This window comes from Schistocerca gregaria, chromosome X (assembly GCF_023897955.1).
Source record: "Schistocerca gregaria isolate iqSchGreg1 chromosome X, iqSchGreg1.2, whole genome shotgun sequence".
NCBI classification, from domain to species: domain Eukaryota; kingdom Metazoa; phylum Arthropoda; class Insecta; order Orthoptera; family Acrididae; genus Schistocerca; species Schistocerca gregaria.
The window spans coordinates 822,783,091-822,802,915 of record NC_064931.1 but is presented as its reverse complement, the minus strand read 5'-3'; positions in this window follow the sequence as shown (position 1 = coordinate 822,802,915).

The window sequence follows — 19,825 nt, the reverse complement described above, 5'->3', positions numbered from 1 at the left end:
CAGTATGGACGTTTTACTTGAATTTAAAGCGGAATAAAATAACTGCCTCCTACAAGTGTCTTCATATATAAAACCTCTTCATTTTTAATCAAAATATTTTGGAAGGAAGAGAATCATAGTACAGTATGGGGGAATAAATAGTGCACGCGTCTTAGGATCACAGTCAGAATTTTAGATATCAAAGACTATACCTTGGGAGAGCCCGCCCGGTTGGCCGTGTGGTCTAACGCACCGCATTCCCGGCGGGAAGGAGCGCCTGGTCCCAAGCACGAATCCGCCCGGCGTATTTATGTCGAGGTCCGGTGAGCCGGCCAGTCTCTGAATGGTTTTTAGGCGGTTTTCCATCTGCCTCGGCGAATGCGAGCTGGCTCCCCTTATTCCGCCTCAGTTACACTATGTCAGCGATTGCTGCGCAAACAAGTTCTCCACGTACGCGTACACCACCATTACTCTACCGCGCAAACAAGGGGGTAACACACGTCTGGTGTGAGACGCTCCCTGGGAGGTCCGTCGGGGGCGGAACCGCACAATAACCCTGGGTTCGGTGTGGGGCGGATGGGGGTGAAGTGAACTGCGGTAGTCGCCGTGGAGCTGTGGACCACTGCGGCTGCGGCGAGGACGGAGCCTCTCCGTCGTTTCTAGGTCCCCGGTTAACATACAATACAATACCTTGCGAGTAAGATCACCCTACATATCTGGGTATTTTTTCATTGGCCGGTGCCTAATTTTTCGAACAAATTGGACTACAGGAAGTATGAGTAATCTATATTCACTAACAAAAGCAATAAAACAGTAGAAGCGGCTTACATTTGGCGACGCGAGACAAGACCGAATTGTTTAAATCTTTGAATCCAGGGGTGGAGACTTTTGTCGACCGGCGATAGTATCAAATGTTCAAATGTGTGTGAAATCTTATGGGACTTTACTGCTAAGGTCATCAGTCCCTAAGCTTACACACTACTTAACCTAAATTATCCTAAGGACAAACACACACACCCATGCCCGAGGGAGGACTCAAACCTCCGCCGGGACCAGCCGCACAGTCCATGACTGCAGCGTCTTAGACCGCTCGGGCGATAGTATCGAATTATTCAGTCTTAGGAGGTAATGGTAGGAAGAGTGGAACGAGTGCGAACAGTTTTCAAACATTAGGATACAGGAACAATTGCTAAAAGATGGAAGAAGGAACCGGACCACAGAACGACACAAAGGATCAAGTAGATGCAACATCACAACGAACAGCACACAGCAGCACGGCGGCCAACAACAGCAGAAAATACAGAGCAGTGGGTGTTCGTTGTGGAAAGCTACGTGACAACAATGTCATGTAAACGATGTGCTCAGTTGTTTGCTGATAAATTTAATGGTTTCAAAGTGTCAGCAGAGAGTGCCAAGCAACACTTAGCCCGAAACTGCCGTCACACAGGATCTGTTATGAACAAGACAAAAACATTCCGAAATGTGGGCGCAACTAGAAAATGTGGCTGCAATTCACCAGAAAAAGCTTCAGAATCCTATCAAATCAACCCGGAGCTGTCTCAAGAGACCGGAATATCACGTCGATCATGTGGACGACTATTCCACCTGGATCTGCACATGCGCCCCTACTGAGTGTCTGTTCTTCACGCTTTAAAACCAGCAGATGCTGCCTCACGGGGTAGCCGTGCGGTCTTGGGCGCCTTGCCACCGTTCGCGCGACTGACCCCGTCCCGTCAGAGGTTCGAGTCCCTCCTCGGGCATGGGTTTGTGTGTTGTCCTTAGCGTAAGTTAGTTTAAGTTAGATTAAGTAGTGTGTAAGCCTAGGGACTGATGACCTCAGTAGTTTGGCCCAACAGGAACTTACCACAAATTTCAAAATTTCAGCAGATGCTCCCTAGTGCCTCCAGTTTTGTAAGTGTTCACTAAGATAACAATGAATGGTTTGGACATGGATCTGTTCTTTATGTCTGACGAAGCCTGGTTTCACCTGAGTGGTTATGTCAACTCACAGAATCTCAGGTTCGGGGCAGCGGAGAATCCGCATAACTTCCACGAAACAACATTGCATGATGAGAAGGTTGGGATTTGGTGTGCAGGGTCTGCATGCTGCATTATTGGTCTCATCTTCTTTCGTCAGACGCTGACGTCGGCCCGTTACATTGGCAACATTTTGAAACCATTTGCGTTAGTTCAACAGGATGGAGCAACAACCCATACAGTCCGCCTAACCTGGGATCCCTTTTGCACAATCATTACGCCTGACAGCGTTGTTAACAGTGGTCAGTCTGGTCGCGCTCCTATCTGGCCACCCAGGTACTTTGTGTGGGGAGCGCTCAAGCCTAAAGTGTATCGCAACAATGCTCATAGTCTTCAAGAACTGTAGCAGACCATTTCGGATGAAATTACCGAGCGAGGTAGCGCAGTGGTTAGCACACTGAACTCGCATTCGGGAGTACGACGGTGCAATCCTGCGTCCGTCCACCCTGATTTAGGTTTTCCAAGATTTTCCTAAATCGCTTCAGGCAAATGCCGGGATGGTTCCTTTGACAGAGCACGGCAGACTTCCTTCCCCATCCTTCCCTAATACGATGAGACCGATGACCTCGCTCCTTGGTCTCTTCCCCCAAATCAACCCAACCCCAACCCAACTGTAGCAATTCCAGCAGTCCAGCTTCAATCCGTCTTTAGCATCTAGCTGACCAGGGCCCAAAAGTGCCAAGGGATGAACGGTGATTACTTTCAACACCTACTATAGTCAAGTTAGTGCTGTATTTCCTTTCCTCTGTTGTGTTTCTTTGTACCTGGAACTCTATTCTCCAGGCCACTTTTGTTTGCCCCACCCTGTAGAACGTAAGCGTCGCAAGTTAGTTTAAGCCATTAACAAAAGTTATTGCTGTAGAAATCGTTTAGCAGTGCAGCATAGGCTAATAAGTGCTTAAAGCTGCTGTTAAGAAGAAGTGATAATTCTGAAATTTTAAATATTGACAAAAGTTGTGTGATACTCAGGGAACATAATGGTAAACTTAAAACTGAAAAAAATCGAGCGAAAATTGGTTGTAGATAAGACAAAAAAGGAATGTATCAACTGAGGACGATTATCAGTTAAGTGTAGAGGAAGAGGAAAAACTGTTACAAGTAACTGAAGTATTGGAAGAAACGAGAAGGGAACAAAAGGAAACTATTAAAGAAACACGGAAGGAAAAAAAGGAAATTAAAGTGTCAGTCGAAGTATTCGGATTCTCAGTATTAGATAGCACAGTTAAAACACCTGAGAAACTTAATGAGAATATCAGGGAAGTTTTTAACACATGGGAGAAAAGGATGGATGAGAAAATGTGTAACGAGATAAAAACATAAATCAAGGTTAATCCGGAACAGCAGTCCGAAACGATATTGGAAGTCACAGCTCAAGTGGGACAAGGAGCACACCACGAAAAATCTAATAGTACAGAGAGTGCACAGACAATGGAAGAATGTGGAAAACAATTAGTTGATGACGAAGCGGCACTGCGAGAAACAAATCAAGAAGAAACCAAGAACCAAAGTAATACAGTCAACGGAGAATTCTAGGAAGATGTCTTGTAAGTAGAAGTACGTCTCGATCAGCCGACCAACTACTAACTCCTAATCAGCAAGCCAGGGAAAGATTATAACACGCAAGCTACGAAAGTCAAGGCACCAGTACACGTCGTCACGAAAACACATGAGTAACAAGTATGTTGCTAACACGAAACATGTGATAAATACACACATCAAAAAAAGTTTTGTATTACCCCAGTTCCCAGAACTCCTGAAGGTAGACGTTGACTGTGGATATTTTATCACAGACACAGTCCCTTTGACTGTTCAGAGATGTCACTAAACCCGCCCAAAGATGTAAACAACCACGCATGAGCAGCGCCTATTAGACGGAGGGGGTCCGATAGCCGATCAGTTCCAGACATTCCACCAGGAAGCAGGTACAGGCTCGAGTAGTCTGTAGTTCAACCATGCCTAGACGGTCAATACCGCGGTTCGATCGCGTCTACATTGTTGTTTTGTGGCAGGAAGGGCTCTCAACAAGGGAAGTGTCCTGGCGTCTCGGAGTGAACAAAAGCCATGTTGTTCGGACATGGAGCAGATACAGAGAGACAGGAACTGTCGATGACATGCCTCGCTCAGGTCGCCCAAGGGCTACTACTGCAGTGGATGGCCGCTACCTACGGGTCATGGCTCGGAGGAACCCTGACAGCAACGCCACCATGTTGAATAATGTTTTGCGTGCAGCCACAGGATGTCGTGTTACGACTCAGACTGTGCGCAATAGGCTGCATTGTGCGCAGCTTCACTCCCGACGTCCATGGGGAGGTCCATCTTTGCAACCACGACATCATGCAGCGCGGTATAGATGGGCCCAACAACATGCCGAATGGACCGCTAAGGTTTGGCATCACGTTCTCTTCACCGATGAACCCCGCATATTCCTTCAACCAGGCAATCGTCGGAGACGTGTTTGGAGACAACCCGGTCAGGCTGATCGCATTAGACATACTGTCCAGCGAGTGCAGCAAAGTGGAGGTTCAAATGGTTCAAATTACTCTGAGCACTAAAAACTACTTAAACCTAACTAACCTAATGACATCACACGCATCCATGCCCGAGGCAGGATGAGAACCTGCGACCATAGCTGTCGCGCGGTTCCAGACTGAAGCGTCTATAACAGCTCGGCCGCAGTGGCTGGCAGTGGAGGTTCTCTGCTGTTTTGGGGTGGCATGATGTGGGGCCGACGTCCGCCGCTGGTGGTCATGGAAGGCGCCGTAACGGCGGTAGGATACGTGAATACCATACTCCGATCGACAGTGCAGCCATATCGACAGCATACTGGCAAGACATTCGTCTTCATGGATTACAATTCGCGCCACCATCGTGCACATCTTGTGAATGACTTCCTTCAGGATAACGACATTGCTCGATTAGAGTAGCCAGCATGCTCTCGAGACATGAACCCTATCGAACATGCCTGGGATAGATTGAAAAGGGCTGTTTATAGACGACGTGACCCTCCAACCACTCTGAGGGATATACTCCGAACCGCCGTTGAGAAGTGGGAGAATCTGTACCAACAGTGCCTTGATGAACTTGTGGATAGTATGCCATAACGAATACAGACATGCATCAATGCAAGAGGACATGCTACTGGGTATTAGAGGTACCGGTGTGTTCAGCAATCTGGACCACCACCTCTGAAGGTCTCGATGTATGGTCGTACAACATGCAATGTGTGGTTTTCATGAACAATAAAAAGGGCGGTAATGATCTTTATGTTGATCTCTATTCCAGTTTTCTGTATAGGTATCGGAACTGTAGGAACTGAGGTGGTGCAAAACATTTTTTGATGAGTGTAGAATAAAAATGTGTTGTGTCTTAACTGTGAACAGAATATGTATATGTAGCGTTCTGCTGCGGCGCAAACAGAGGACTGTAAGAGAACTTTGAGAATACTAAGACCAAATACGCCTCGGGGGAAATGACATGAATAGACTTTATGTTTCCAAGATGAAACTTATGAAGAAACTGAGGTGACAAAAGTCATGACTCCACAAGTCGTTGGAAGTCCCTGCAGAGATATTGAGCCATGCTGCCTCTCTAGCCATCCATAATTTTGTGCACGAACTGAAGTCTCGATTATGACCCATAAATTGTCAATGTGATTCGTGTCAGGCGATCTGGATGGCCAAATCATTCGCTAGAATTATCTAGAATGTTCTTCAAACCAATCACAAACAATGGTGGGCTGGTAACATGGTGCATTGTCATCCATAAAATTGAAGTCTAAGAATGGCTGGAAATGGTGTGCAGGTAACCGAACATAACTATTTCCAGTCAATGATCAGTTCAGTTTGATCACAGGACCAAATTAAGTCCTTGTAAACGCAGCTTACACCATTATGGAACCACAACCAGCTTCCACAGTGCCTTGACAACTTGGCTCCATGGCTTCACTTGAACCCTACCACCAGCTCTTACCGACTGAAATCGGAACTCGTCTGACTAGACAACGGTTTTTCAGTCATCTCGGGTCCAACCGATACGGTCACGAACCCAGGAGTGGCGCTGCAGGCGACGTCGTGCTGTTAGCAAAGGCACTCGCATCGGTTGTCTGCTCCTATAGATCATCAGCGCCAAGTTTCGCTGCGCTGTCCTAACGGACACGTTCGTCGTACGTCCCACATTTATTTCATCAGTTGTTTCACACAGTGTCGCTTGTCTGTCACCAGTGACGATTCCACGCAAACGCCGCTGCTCTGAGCCTTTAAATGAAGGCCGCCGGCCACTGTGTTGTCCGTGGTGAGAGTTAATGCTTGAAATGTGGTATTCTCGGCACACTCTTGACGCTGTGGATCTCAGAATATTAAATTCCCTAACGATTTCCGAAATTAAATGCGCCATGCGTCTAGATCCAACTACCATTCTGCGTTCAAAGTCTGTTAATTCCCGTCGTGCGGCCTTAATCACTTCGGAAACCTTTTCACATGAATCACCTGAGTACAACTGAGAGTTCAGCCAATGCACTGCCCTTTCAAGCCTTGTGTACGCCATCTTTATGTGAGCAGGTCGCTATCCTGTGACTTCTGTCACTTCAAAGTGTTGTTCAAATGGTTCTGGATTGCCCCAGGGAAGTGTGGTAGGTCCGCTGTTGTTTTCTATCTACATAACTGATCTTTTGGATAGGGTGGATAGCAATGCGCGGCTATTTGCTGATGATGCTGTGGTGTACGAGAAGGTGTCGTCGTCGAGTGACTGTAGGGGGATACAAGATGACTTGGACAGGATTTGTGATTGATGTAAAGAATGGCAGCTAACCCTAAATATAGATAAATGTAAATTAAAGCGGACGAATAGGAAAAAGAATCCCGTAATGTTTGAATACTCTGTTAGTAGTGTAGCGCTTGACACAGTCACGTCGATTAAATATTTGGGCGTAACATTGCAGAGCGATATTACGTGGGACAAGCATGTAATGGCAGTTGTGCGGAAGGCGGATAGTCGTCTTCGGTTCATTGATAGAATTTTGGGAAGATGTGGTTCATCTGTAAAGGAGACCGCTTATAAAACACTAATACGACCTATTCTTGAGTACTGCTCTAGCGTTTGCGATCCCTGTCAGGTTGGATTGAGGGAGGATACAGAAGCATTTCAGAGGCGGGCTGCTAGATTTGTTACTGGTAGGTTTGATAATCACGCGAGTGTTACGGAAATGCTTCAGGAACTCGGGTGGGAGTCTCTGGAGGAAAGGAGGCGTTCTTTTCGTGAATCACGACTGAGGAAATTTAGAGAACCAGCATTTGAGGCTGACTGCAATACAATGTTACTGCCGCCAACTTATATTTCGCGAAAAGACCACAAAGATAAGATAAGAGAGATTAGGGCTCGTACAGAGGCAGTCATTTTTCCCTCGTTCTGTTTTGGAGTGGAACAGGGAGAGAAATGCTAGTTGTGGTACGAGGTACCCTCCGCCACGCACCGTATGGTGGACTGCGGAGTATAAGCTGATAAAGATAAATGGCTCTGAGCACTATGGGACTTAACTTCTGAGGTCATCAGTCCCCTAGAACTTAGAACTACTGAAACCTAACTAACCTAAGGACATCACAAACATCCATGCCCGAGGCAGGATTCTAACCTGCGGCTGTAGCGGTCGCGCGGTTCCAGACTGTAGCGCCTAAAACCGCTCATCCACTCCGGCCGGCTCAATGTGTTGTGTATTGGTTTTGAACATCAGGCGTGGATACAAGGTATTAATGCTGCTTGTGCCAATGTAGAAGAAGAACAAGCAACATGGATACTGATCGAACTCGAAATGTGCACTCTGAGGGAACACAAAATACTTGATTACAAAGTGGACAAGGGTGTAGTAACGTCTGCACAAAGAAGAATTTTCGTACGGCAGAAGCATACGAAAAGGGCGCCGGAAGCACAAAACAAAGTATTCGACACAGGCGAACCGGAGGAGGAAGATCACGGCGATCTAGAACATAAATACGAATGATGGAGGACGGAAACAGTGGAGGAATCATCAGCGAACAAGAACGCGCCAACATGAGTTTCAGGATTGACCCGATATGAAACGTACAGGGAAGAACATCGAACAACTTCGGAAGAAGACAGAAACATTTATGTAATAAAAGCACAAAAATTAAGTGGCAAACAAGTAGGCCTTTTAGATGAGGATATTATATTGATAGATGAGGCAGTAATAACCCCTATGATTGAGGGCATAATGTGTGGGTACTACACGGGAAGCCAACTATGTGCGATAGTAAACAACATGTATAACGAGTTACTGAAATCAGGAGATGAAATACGTTGGCTTACTGGTTAATGGAATCGAAATAAAAGGCACTGTAAGTGGAAACTGGAAAACAATTAACTTTCAGGTAATGTTGCAAATTGAAACAGAATGAGAGTCATACCGAATGGACGCTCTAGTGTGGTTGACAGAGCACAGTGCATAGATATTTTTCTTCCACTTTATTGGCTTTTGTGTCATGCGCATTCCGCCATCTCAGTAGCAATGTCAGTTATGACGATAATAAAGTAAGAACAAGCGGAGAAAATCTCCGATTGGACCAGGAATCTTTGTTTAGCAGTCCACCGCACTGACCGCCCAGCTACGGAGGCGGACCAATGCAGAGAGAGGTTATGGGAGAAATGAAATGGTGTTTTAACGACGAAGAAAAGGAGAAAAAGTAAAATTTAATGACAGAACAACAGTGGACAAAATACAAGGCTTTTCCTGCGTATACCGATTGGCAGCTTGGAGGACGAAGAGAAAAATTTGGTAGTTCCTAACTGTCGTGGTACGTCTCGGAGTAGTAAGGAAGAAACAAATGAGCTTACATGGGAACTAATTAATTACAAAGTAAGTGGGATTCGTAATATGGGAGGATTAATAGCCCGATTAATTAAAAGGTTCAAGGAGTTTCTTGGAAAAAGACCAGGACAAATAAAAAATGGTTGAAATGGCTCTGAGCACTATGGGACTTAACATCTGAGGTAATCAGTCCCCTAGAAATACTTAAACCTAACTAACCTAAGGACATCACACACATCCATGACCGAAGCAGGATTCGAACCTGCGATCGTAGCGGTCGCGCGGTTCCAGACTGAAGCGCCTGGAAACGCTCGGCCACATCAGCCGGCGGCAAATAAATGGCCAACCATATTGTATAAAAGTAAAGCCTCAGCAACCATATTTTAAGCTGCCTTATTCGATTCCACAAAACAAAAAAGAAGCGGACAGCAGAACAAAAAATTAGTAATGTTGAAAAACGGAAACTTAATTGTGATGCATGTGAATGTCAGGAATCAACTTTGTCGGTAACGTACGGCTGGTTTTAGATATGCTTCTTTTAAGGACATTTCTAAGTTTTTATCTTGATTGTTTTATACGGATACAGAAGTGTTATAGGTGTAAACTTGTGTTGTGCGTTAGTTAAGATTGCTTTGAACGTATTCAGTTACGCAGCCACCTTGTTAGACTATTGCATTAACGCACTGTGATTAAAAAGATTCACAGTGGATCCAGCACATGCGACACTTGTTAGGTGGTGTGACAGGTGCGAGTGGCCGTAGAGCGTTTACGAGAAGGATCTGTGGCTCACAGAGCGCAATGTGTTGAGGCGGCGAGGCACGGCATTAACTGCAGAGCAGCACAGAGACCGTTGGTGAGACTTCAGGCGGCACCTGAAGAGCCGACGGGAGGGGGGGAGGGGGAATTCAGCCACTGTCCAGGATGCCTTCAGCGAGCGCTGGCATCAGCCGTATCGTCTGACAACAGCAGGTGCTGTCCACCCATAGGCAGCTCGCTTAGTCGTTTCGTTTGTAACGCAGCGCCGTACCACGGCAGCGTGTGACGTGAGTGAGCAGGTACAAAAGTGAATTAATTTTTTGATATTGCCGAATATTGTCTGGAAAGCCAGAGCATGCTTGCAGAGCAGATCCCGATTGTATGAAAGTGAAATATTTTGTGGGAAGAATATTGGAAGTCGCACCAGAATTAAAAAGCGCGTAAAAGCCATATAAGAATGAGCAAAGTTAGAATTTTGAAGATCAGAATTACATTTCGTATCCGGGAGAATTGTTGCTTAACGAAAATGCGATCGTACCGTAACGGACTGGCAATGGTAAACTTATACAAGCGTGTGATGAATGAGTGAGTGCAATTTTAGTGTGAAAGCAATATGAGCCAGTAGGAACATGTTTCTTGAATTTAAAGCGGAATAATACAACTGTATCGTTCACATATTAAAACCGCTTCGTTATTAGTAAAAATATTTTGGAAGGAACAGAATCATAGAACAGTGTGAAAGAATTGAGAGGGCTTGCGTCTTCGGCTCACGGTCGGATCTTTAGTTATTGATGCATTTGCCCCTTGTGAGTAAATTCACCCTCTGCATCTCGTTACTTATTAATGTCCGATGCCTAATTTTTCTAACCAGCCAGACTAAAGCAAGTATTAATTTTCTATATCCACTAACAACAGCAATAAAATAGTAGAGTTGCAGACCTCCGGTCGCAGGTTCGAATCCTGCCTCGGGCATGGATGTGTGTGATGTCCTTAGGTTAGTTGGGTTTAAGTAGTTCTAAGTTCTAGGGGACTGATGACCACAGCAGTTACGTCCCATAGTGCTCAGAGCCATTTGAACCATTTAGCAGAGTGGCTTACAGACTTCTCAGAAAAGTCCGTAGAATATTTCATTATCTGTCATTCAGTTATAGTTCCTGGTCCGCTTCTTTACACAACTAACACTTGACTTCGGTAGCGTTATTCCGTTCAGCACTGATACATTTACTGTTTAGTCGGACGACACACCTAGCACAATTGCTTATCTTCAACACTGTCATAGCTCACGATCAAAAACCAACTGATTATTGACAGTGTAGAAATTATGTGGCTAATGGACCAGTTCAAACTATCTGGCGACCGATGCAGCACAGTAGTTAGAGCACTGTACCTGCATTTGGCAGGCTCTGGGTTCAAATTCCGTCCGGCTTTCCTGGTTTAGGTATTCTGCGATCTCCCTAAATCGATACAGGTAAATCCCTGTGTCAATAATTTGGCATTCGACTATTGCGCCCATAAGACTAGTGCTCCATCTCGAATAGAACGGTTAGTTCAATGGTTACATAGTATGTAAACTGAAAGCCGAGGGGGAGAAAGGATAGGTAAGGGAAGGAACTAATGATATCAGCTGCATCGGGAGTTCGTGCAGAATCAGCGGCGATAAGTGAAAATGTGTGCCGGACCAGGATTCGAAGGCAGGATATCCTGCTTACTAGGCAGTGTGTGCATGATCCCCTCGCTTCTAAACTGATACTGGTATTACTTAGCTTAACCGCGAGTCCCTAGAGGGTGGTATATGTGACGTACAGTATAACTGGTCAGCATTTCCACCCGGAATTTGCGAGTGTAAGTCGGACCTTCCTTGATCAGCCTTGATGGGTCGTGTCGTCGGATTTCCTCCTACCTGTGCGCGGTGCAGCTTTCGCAAATGTCGTCCCGTGCAGATTCTTCATTGGCGCATTTGATGTCTCTGTCGGTGGAAGCTAATTATCTGAAATTGATGTCGATCAAGAAAATGGTTAAAATGGCTCTGAGCACTATGGGACTCAACTGCTGAGGCCGTAAGTCCCCTAGAACTTAGAAATACTTAAATCTAACTACCCTAAGGACATCACACACATCCATGCCCGAGGCAGGATTCGAATCTGCGACCGAAGCGGTCGCGCGGTTCCAGACTGAAGCGAATAGAACCGCTCGGCTACACCGTCCGGCGATGTCGATCAACTTTGGGGTATCTATTTACTCGAAATTAACATTCAGAATGCCGTAATAACACTTTTATTCCTATTAGATCAATAATGAAACACTCGTGTCACAAACTACTCGTAACCGAGAGCATGGCTACTATCGAACAAGACAGGAAGAGCTATTAACGCCGACTGCCGACTTTGGCGCGCAGTCCGTATCTCTTACTAGTTTCGTCACAGTTCGTGAATTTCCGATCAAGTTCGTACTTTATGCATTTATTAATGAACGGGTGTGAATTTTAACGAGGCAAAATTATGATAAATAGTTTTAAACATCCAGAGGCTCCTCGTAGTATTCGTGTTGTCATAAATGACTTTAATTATTAAATATGAATAAACAAAATCGGTGACTTTGGCGCCGAGATGGCGGTACTTCCCGTCATGTTTATTTCCCAGGCTGACGCTTGTTGCTACGGTCCAGCGCCCAGCCCCACCCACTACGCGCGACATATGGTCGCTTCGTCACCTAGCCGCCAGCGTGGGAAATGCTCTCCGACTCATGGCCGGCTACGGACTGCAGCACTTCCTAACTATCGTGAATACATCAATAAGAGACAATAATTTATTAAAACTGGTGAAAATGTCTTCCTCACGTAAGAGGCACCTTACATGTGCCACCCGGAAACAGCGTTTATCGCACATGCGCGGACTGTCTCGGCACGCCCCCAGGCCGACTCACTCCCACCTACAGCAGTCCCTGTCACGTCCTAATTTTAGATTTGTGCTGGAAGTCGAACGTGAGTCTAAATCTAGCGAGCTTGGAGGACATGAGGGGGACTGTAGGTAGGCGGGGCTAGGTGAGAGAGTGAGATGCGTGCAGAGGCAGTCCGCCTATGTGCGGTAAACGCTGTTTCCGGGTGGCACACTCATTAACGCAACTGCCTAGCAAGCAGGATATCCTGCCTTCGAATCCTGGTCCGGCACACATTTTCACTCGTCGTCGCTGACATGTCCGAAAGAACGACACCACACATTCATATCAATGTCTACACACTTCGTACATCCATAGTTGAAATGGAGGACAGTGGTACGTCAGCTGGTGTAAATTTATATTAAAAATGAAGAAATTCCTCCAGCTGTATTTAAGGAGTCGATAACCAATGTGACATCAGTAATCTATGAGTTATTATGTAAACAAATATATTATAAACATATTACATAATCGACGAATTCAATAAAATTAATTACATCTTAGCCGTTTTCATTAAATGCAATCAATTTGGAAATTAACAATTTATGTCGTACCAATAAGTACAAATGAAGTTATGTATACATGATCGTTTTTTTATTACAGATCAATGTCAAGCATTAAATGAAATGGCAGTATATATAAAAAAAACTTAGGTGACAAGCCGTTACGCTTACGGATAATAGAAAGTGCTGAAGAGAATATGCATTGCTAATCAGACATATGTAGGGTAAGATCCATTATTAAAGAATAGTAAAGGGAGTGAAAGGTATAAATAGAGTTATGTTTGTACAACACTGCATTGTCATCATACCAAAGCGACAGTGAAGCAATTTACTTAAACAATGTCAATCAAAACGTAGCAAAACGAATAATTTCATTAGTACTTATTGGCTCCACATACACTGTTAATTTCCAGAATGATTGCATTTAATGAAAACGGCCAAACTGTAATTAATTAATTTTATTGAATTCGTCCGCTATGTAATATGTTTATAATATATTTGTTTACATAATAACTCAGATTACTGATATCACATTGGTTGTTGTGTGTATGGTATATTTTATAGGTCTTGAAGATGACGTTGTTACAACGCTGAAACTAGTTGCCAAAATAAAATCGACACCTTAAATACAGCTGGTGGAAGTTCTTCATTTTTAATATAAAGTCTACAGACGTGTTTCACTGACTTGACGAAAAACGGCTAATATATCAGTAGAATCTTTTCAGAATTGTCCAAGCGCTGGCTCTGTGAATATTTTGTAGTGCCTTATTAATGTAACGAAGTCCGCCTGCTTAGCTGGGTGGTAAGGTGCTTGCCTCCCATGCAAGCAGGCTCGGGTTCGATTTCCGGCCGGATTGGAGATTTTCTCCGCTCGTGGACTGGGTGTTGTGTTGTCATCATCATCATTTCATCCTCATCACCGGCGCGCAAGTCGCCGAATGTGGCGTCGAATGAAATAAGACTTGCACTTGGCAGCCGAACTTCCCCAGATGGGGCCTCCCGGCCAACGATGCCATACGCTGATTTCCAATGCAACGAATAGTTTTCTCAATTTCGAACAGACATTGTGTTGATGTCTAAGAGATTTTGTGTGTGTTTTGTTGGAATATTAAGTGAAATAACGTAATTATCGTGTCAGTATCTGTGGAATAGTTTTTTTATGCAGTTTTCTATAGTTGTTATAATTTGTGTTTATTTAAAGAGAACAATGTGGGAAACTATTTGTTTTTCACGGTTTATTGGCAAAGGAAATTTATCCAAGGCTGCAAGTCTTCCCGGTCGCTTTGCAGAGTTAAGAAATGGGCCAATGTAGCACAAGCATCTTAAAACCATTCATTTTACTCATTCAATCACAGGAAATTTATATTGGTTCAAATGGCTCTGAGCACTATGGGACTTAACTTATAAGGTCATCAGTCCCCTAGAACTTAGAACTACTTAAACCTAACTAACCTAAGGAAATCACACACATCCATGCCTGAGGCAGGATTCGAACCTGCGAACGTAGCGGTCGCGCGGTTCCAGACTGTAGCGCCTAGAGCTTCTCGGCCACCCTGGCCGGCGAAATTTATATTCTGTGAATACGTACATATGTGTAAGTTGGTTGTAGTCTCATAAAATACGAAGATAGAAACATAAAAGAAGTTCCCTCCCCTGTTGCCGTGGTCGCTAACGACAGTGGTTAAGCCATTTCGAATCTTGATGAAGGATGAAATTTTCACTACAAGTATTTGGCCGGCATGTTCCTGACCAGTCGTTGCGCCGATGTCCTAGATTAAATGCCAAATCCCTCCAGCACGTCTCAGGACGCGAGGGTATGTGATACTGTTGATGGCGATCGGTCCGTGAGTAGGGGACGTTAAGCTCGGCTATTCGTGAACAGCAGGCTATGTGCCAGGCTTGCACTCTCTTCCTTCCTTTCATCCATAATAATACAAACCCAAGAGTACATCTCACAAACACTCGTCACAGTCATCCATACGATACAGCACACCCTCAACATTTCATAAAAGGTCGGAGGAAGGCAACGGCAAGCCAACCCCACTATGACTGTGCGATGAGCGGCGGTCCAGGACTCTTGCATCTGCGACCATACGTTCAGATCCTGAGTATAGGACTGTTCTATTCTAAGCAGCAAAAATGTACAGAATCTGCTATATATGCGAAATAGTATTAAACAGAGAGAAAAAAATCACTACACTACATCATACAAAGTACAAACATATAATACCAGAGTCGTCAGCCGCATTTTCTCTCATGTTGCGGCAGATATTTGCAATTTCGTTTTCACGATGTGTAGTTGGAGTCAGTGTTGACGGAAAGTGTCGGTTTGCTCCGCGTTACAAGCAAAATTATTTTTAAGGCAACTGAGCAGTGCTGCTGCGTAGCCGTAGAAGTAAGCGCGGGCCAGGATGAAGCTTCGTTGCTGGCCTTCTGGTTATTATTCCTGTTTTACTTCCCCTGTTAATATACATCGGTAAAAAGAATGTCGCAGTACTAATATGAGTCCGCTGTGTAGGATGGGCACGTAAATTTCCGCTTAAAAAAATATTTTGTGTGTAACGGGAAACAAAGCGATGCTTACCGTCAACACTGGGCATCGCGTGAAAGATGTGGTGAGGAGTATTTGTTTGGGCTCAATGACTCCAGCTGCACATTGCGAAAATTAAATTAAAAATATCTGCCGAAACACCAAAGAAATTGGTCCTGAGGTCTTTAAGGAGAAATACTCTGTATACATCACTTGAATTTCGTTTATTATTTAACTGAAAGGATGTTTAATATACTATGCAACAGGACTACCCCACAGCTGCAACATCCTTTCACAGAACAATTTATTAACAGGTCTTCATCTGCTCACGTTACATCATACTATTTGGTAATACAGTATGTATCCATCATATTAGCCTTCGGATATTCCATAAAACTACGTGAAGAAGCAAAATTTAAAATGTGTTACAATTTATTTCTGAACCCATGTAATTTCTTTATGCTTTTGAGATACTGGTGTAGGTTGGTGAGCAGAATTCTACTAGCATTTACAGCATTTCTACAATAGTCGTATCCGTTTATAGTCAGTGCTGTGGTCATTCCTTTTCTTTGTATTACAGTCACGTGCATCACTGTTTAATTTTGTACTACAGTTTATTTTTATATTCATAAAAATCTTTCATGAGGGTACTGTCAATATGTTAAGTTCTCTAAATTTGTTCCTGGAGAATGGCTTTGACTGTTATCGGCAATACTTCCAATGGCCTTCTTCTGTAAAATTAAGATCTTATTTATGAACAATTGCAGCATAACCCACATAACAATACAATATGGCAAGTGTGGTAAGACCCACCTCTGGTGAATTTTCAATTGTGTATCTTCATTTACTCTCGTGGACATTATCCTCGCAAGAAATACAATAGCTCTTATATTTGTGAAAATATTTGTATGTGCTAATCCCATGTCATATATAGGTCCACAATTACACTTAAGAATTTGTAGCTGTCTGTTATTTTATAAATAAACGAGAGTAATGTTCTTAGCTAGAGCTGTTCTATTAATATATGATCACATATACACTGATGGAAAACACTGCAACACAAAAAAATAATTAATGTACAATAATGAAATTTTGAGAATAAATTTGTCCAGCTAACAGATTTAAGTGATCAACATCACATGAGCACAGGTTAACGTAAGTGCGACATAAGCCGCTGCAAATGTGAAATGTTGGCATATTAATAACCGGTGTAACCGCCAGAATGTTGAAAGCAATCACGCAAACGTGCATGCATTGTGTTGTACAGGTAGCAGATGTCAGTTTGTAGGGTGGACTTCTATGCCTGTTGCACTTGGTCCGTCAGTACAGAGATAGTTAATGCTGTTTGTGGATGACGCTGGAGTTGTCGTCCGATGATCTCACGTATGTGCTCTACTGGAGATAGATCTGGTGATCGAGCAGGCAAAGGCAACATGTCGACACTCTGCAGAGCATGTTGGGTTACAACAGCGGCATGTGGGCGAGCGTTATCCTGTTGGAAATTATCCCCTGGAGTGATGGTAATGAATGGTAGCACAAAAGATCGAATTACCAGATTGACGTACAAATTTACATTCAGAATGCGTGGGATAACCGCGAGAGTGCTCCTGCTATTATCGTACAAAATCGCACCCCATACCAAAACTCCAGATGTACGTCCACGACTATCCTCCTTCTAACCAACAGATGGCCATCACTGGCACCAAGACAGAACCAGATTTCGTCAGAAAATGTGGCGGTTCTCCAACCTGTCCTCCAATGAGCTCTTGCTTGACACCACTGAAGCCGCAACTGGCGGTGGTTTGGGGTCAGTAGAATCCACGCTACGGACCCTCTGGCTCAGAGATGTCCTTGAAGTAATCGATTTGTAGCCCCGTTACAGATCTCGTTCACTCTCTGTGAGGTATTAATAATGGCGTCTTCGTCACCTTAAAGGCTTTCTTGACTAACATCAATTCACCATGTCCAATCTCAAAGGTAGTTAACGCTCGTTAGCGTTGCAGCGCGTATTTAGAGCCAATCTGAGTTACACCCTCATTGTGGCGCTACTAGCGGCAATCTTATGCGACTAACGCGAAATTTGAATAGGCATCATCTTTCAGTTGTAGAAACACGCCTACCAATTTTTTTTTATGTCGCACCAATCATGCTAGGTGTTGCGATCGTTGTTTTCGTCAGTGTACATTCTCTTACAGTCATTTATAAAGAGGTAATTCTCAGTGAAATATTTAACTGCATATTCTATATTGTCCGATGATTACCTTGAAAAATTCAGCTATAGAGGAAAACTTCGAGAATGTGCATGATACTGCAACTAACCCCCCATGAACCATGGACCTTGCCGTTGGTGGGGAGGCTTGCGTGCCTCAACGATACAGATAGCCGTACATTAGGTGCAACCACAACGGAGGGGTATCTGTTGAGAGGCCAGACAAACGTGTGGTTCCTCAAGAGGGGCAGCAGCCTTTTCAGTAGTTGCAGGGGCAACAGTCTGGATGATTGACTGATCTGGCCTTGTAACATTAACCAAAACGGCCTTGCTGTTGTGGTACTGCGAACGGCTGAAAGCAAGGGGAAACTACAGCCGTAATTTTTGCCGAGGGCATGCAGCTTTACTGTATGGTCAAATGATGATGGCGTCCTCTTGGGTAAAATATTCCGGAGGTAAAATAGTTCCCCATTCGGATCTCCGGGCGGGGAATACTCAGGTGGACGTCGTTATCAGGAGACAGAAAACTGGAATTCTACGGATCGGAGCGTGGAATGTCAGATACTTTAATCGGGCAGGTAGGTTAGTAAATTTAAAAAGCGAAATGGATAGGTTAAAGTTAGATATAGTGGGAATTAGTGAAGTTCGGTGGCAGGAGGAACAAGACTTCTGGTCAAGTGAATACAGGGTTATAAATCATCATCACCATCATTTAAGACTGATTATGCCTTTAAGCGTTCAGTCTGGAGCATAGCCCCCTTATAAAATTCCTCCATGATCCCCTATTCAGTGGAAACATTGGTGCCTCTTCTGATGTTAAACCTATTACTTCAAAATCATTCTTAACCGAATCCAGGTACCTTCTCCCTGGTCTGCCCCGACTCCTCCTACCCTCTACTGCTGAACCCATGAGCCTCTTGGGTAACCTTGCTTCTCCCATGCGTGTAACATGACCACACCATCTAAGCCTGTCCATCCTGACTGCTACGTCTATAGAGTTCATTCCCAGTTTTTCTTTGATTTCCTCATTGTGGACACCCTCCTGCCATTGTTCCCACCTACTAGTACCTGCAATCATCCTAGCTACTTTCATATCCGTAACCTCAACCTTGTTGATAAGGTAACCTGACTCCACCCAGCTTTCGCTCCCATACAACAAAGTTGGTCGAAAGATTGAACGGTGCACAGATAACTTAGTGTTGCTACTGACTTCCTTCTTCCAGAAGAGAGTAGATCGTAGCTGAGCGCTCACTGCATTAGCTTTGCTATACCTCGCTTCCAGTTCTTTCACTATGTTGCCATCCTGTGGTAATATGCATCCTAAGTACTTGAAACTGTCCACCTGTTCTAACTTTGTTCCTCCTATTTGGCACTCAATCCGTTTATATTTCTTTCCCACTGACATTAAATTCGTTTTGGAGATGCTAATCTTCATACCATAGTCCTTACATTTCTGATCTAGCTCTGAAATGTTTCTTTGCAAACTTTCAATCGAATCTGCCATCACAACTAAGTCATCCGCATATGCAAGACTGCTTATTTTGTGTTCACATATCTTGATCTCACCCAGCCAGTCTATTGTTTTCAACATATGATCCATAAATAATATCAACAACAGTGGAAACAGGTTGCAGCCTTGTCTTACCCCTGAAACTACTTCGAACCATGAACTCAATTTACCGTCAACTCGAACTGCTGCCTGACTATCCATGTAAAGACCTTTAATTGCTTGCAAAAGTTTGCCTCCTATTCCATAAGCTCGTAGAACAAACAATAACTTCCTCCTAGGAACCCGGTCATATGCCTTTTCTAGATCTATAAAGAATAGATACAGTTCCCTGTTCCACTCATAACACTTCTCCATTACTTGCCGTAAACTAAAGATCTGGTCCTGACAACCTCTAAGAGCCCTAAACCGACACTAATTTTCATCCAATTGGTCCTCAACTAATACTCGCACTTTCCTTTCAACAATACCTGAGAAGATTTTACCCAAAACGCTGATTAAAGAAATACCTCTGTAGTTGTTACAATCTTTTGTGTTTCCATGTTTAAAGATT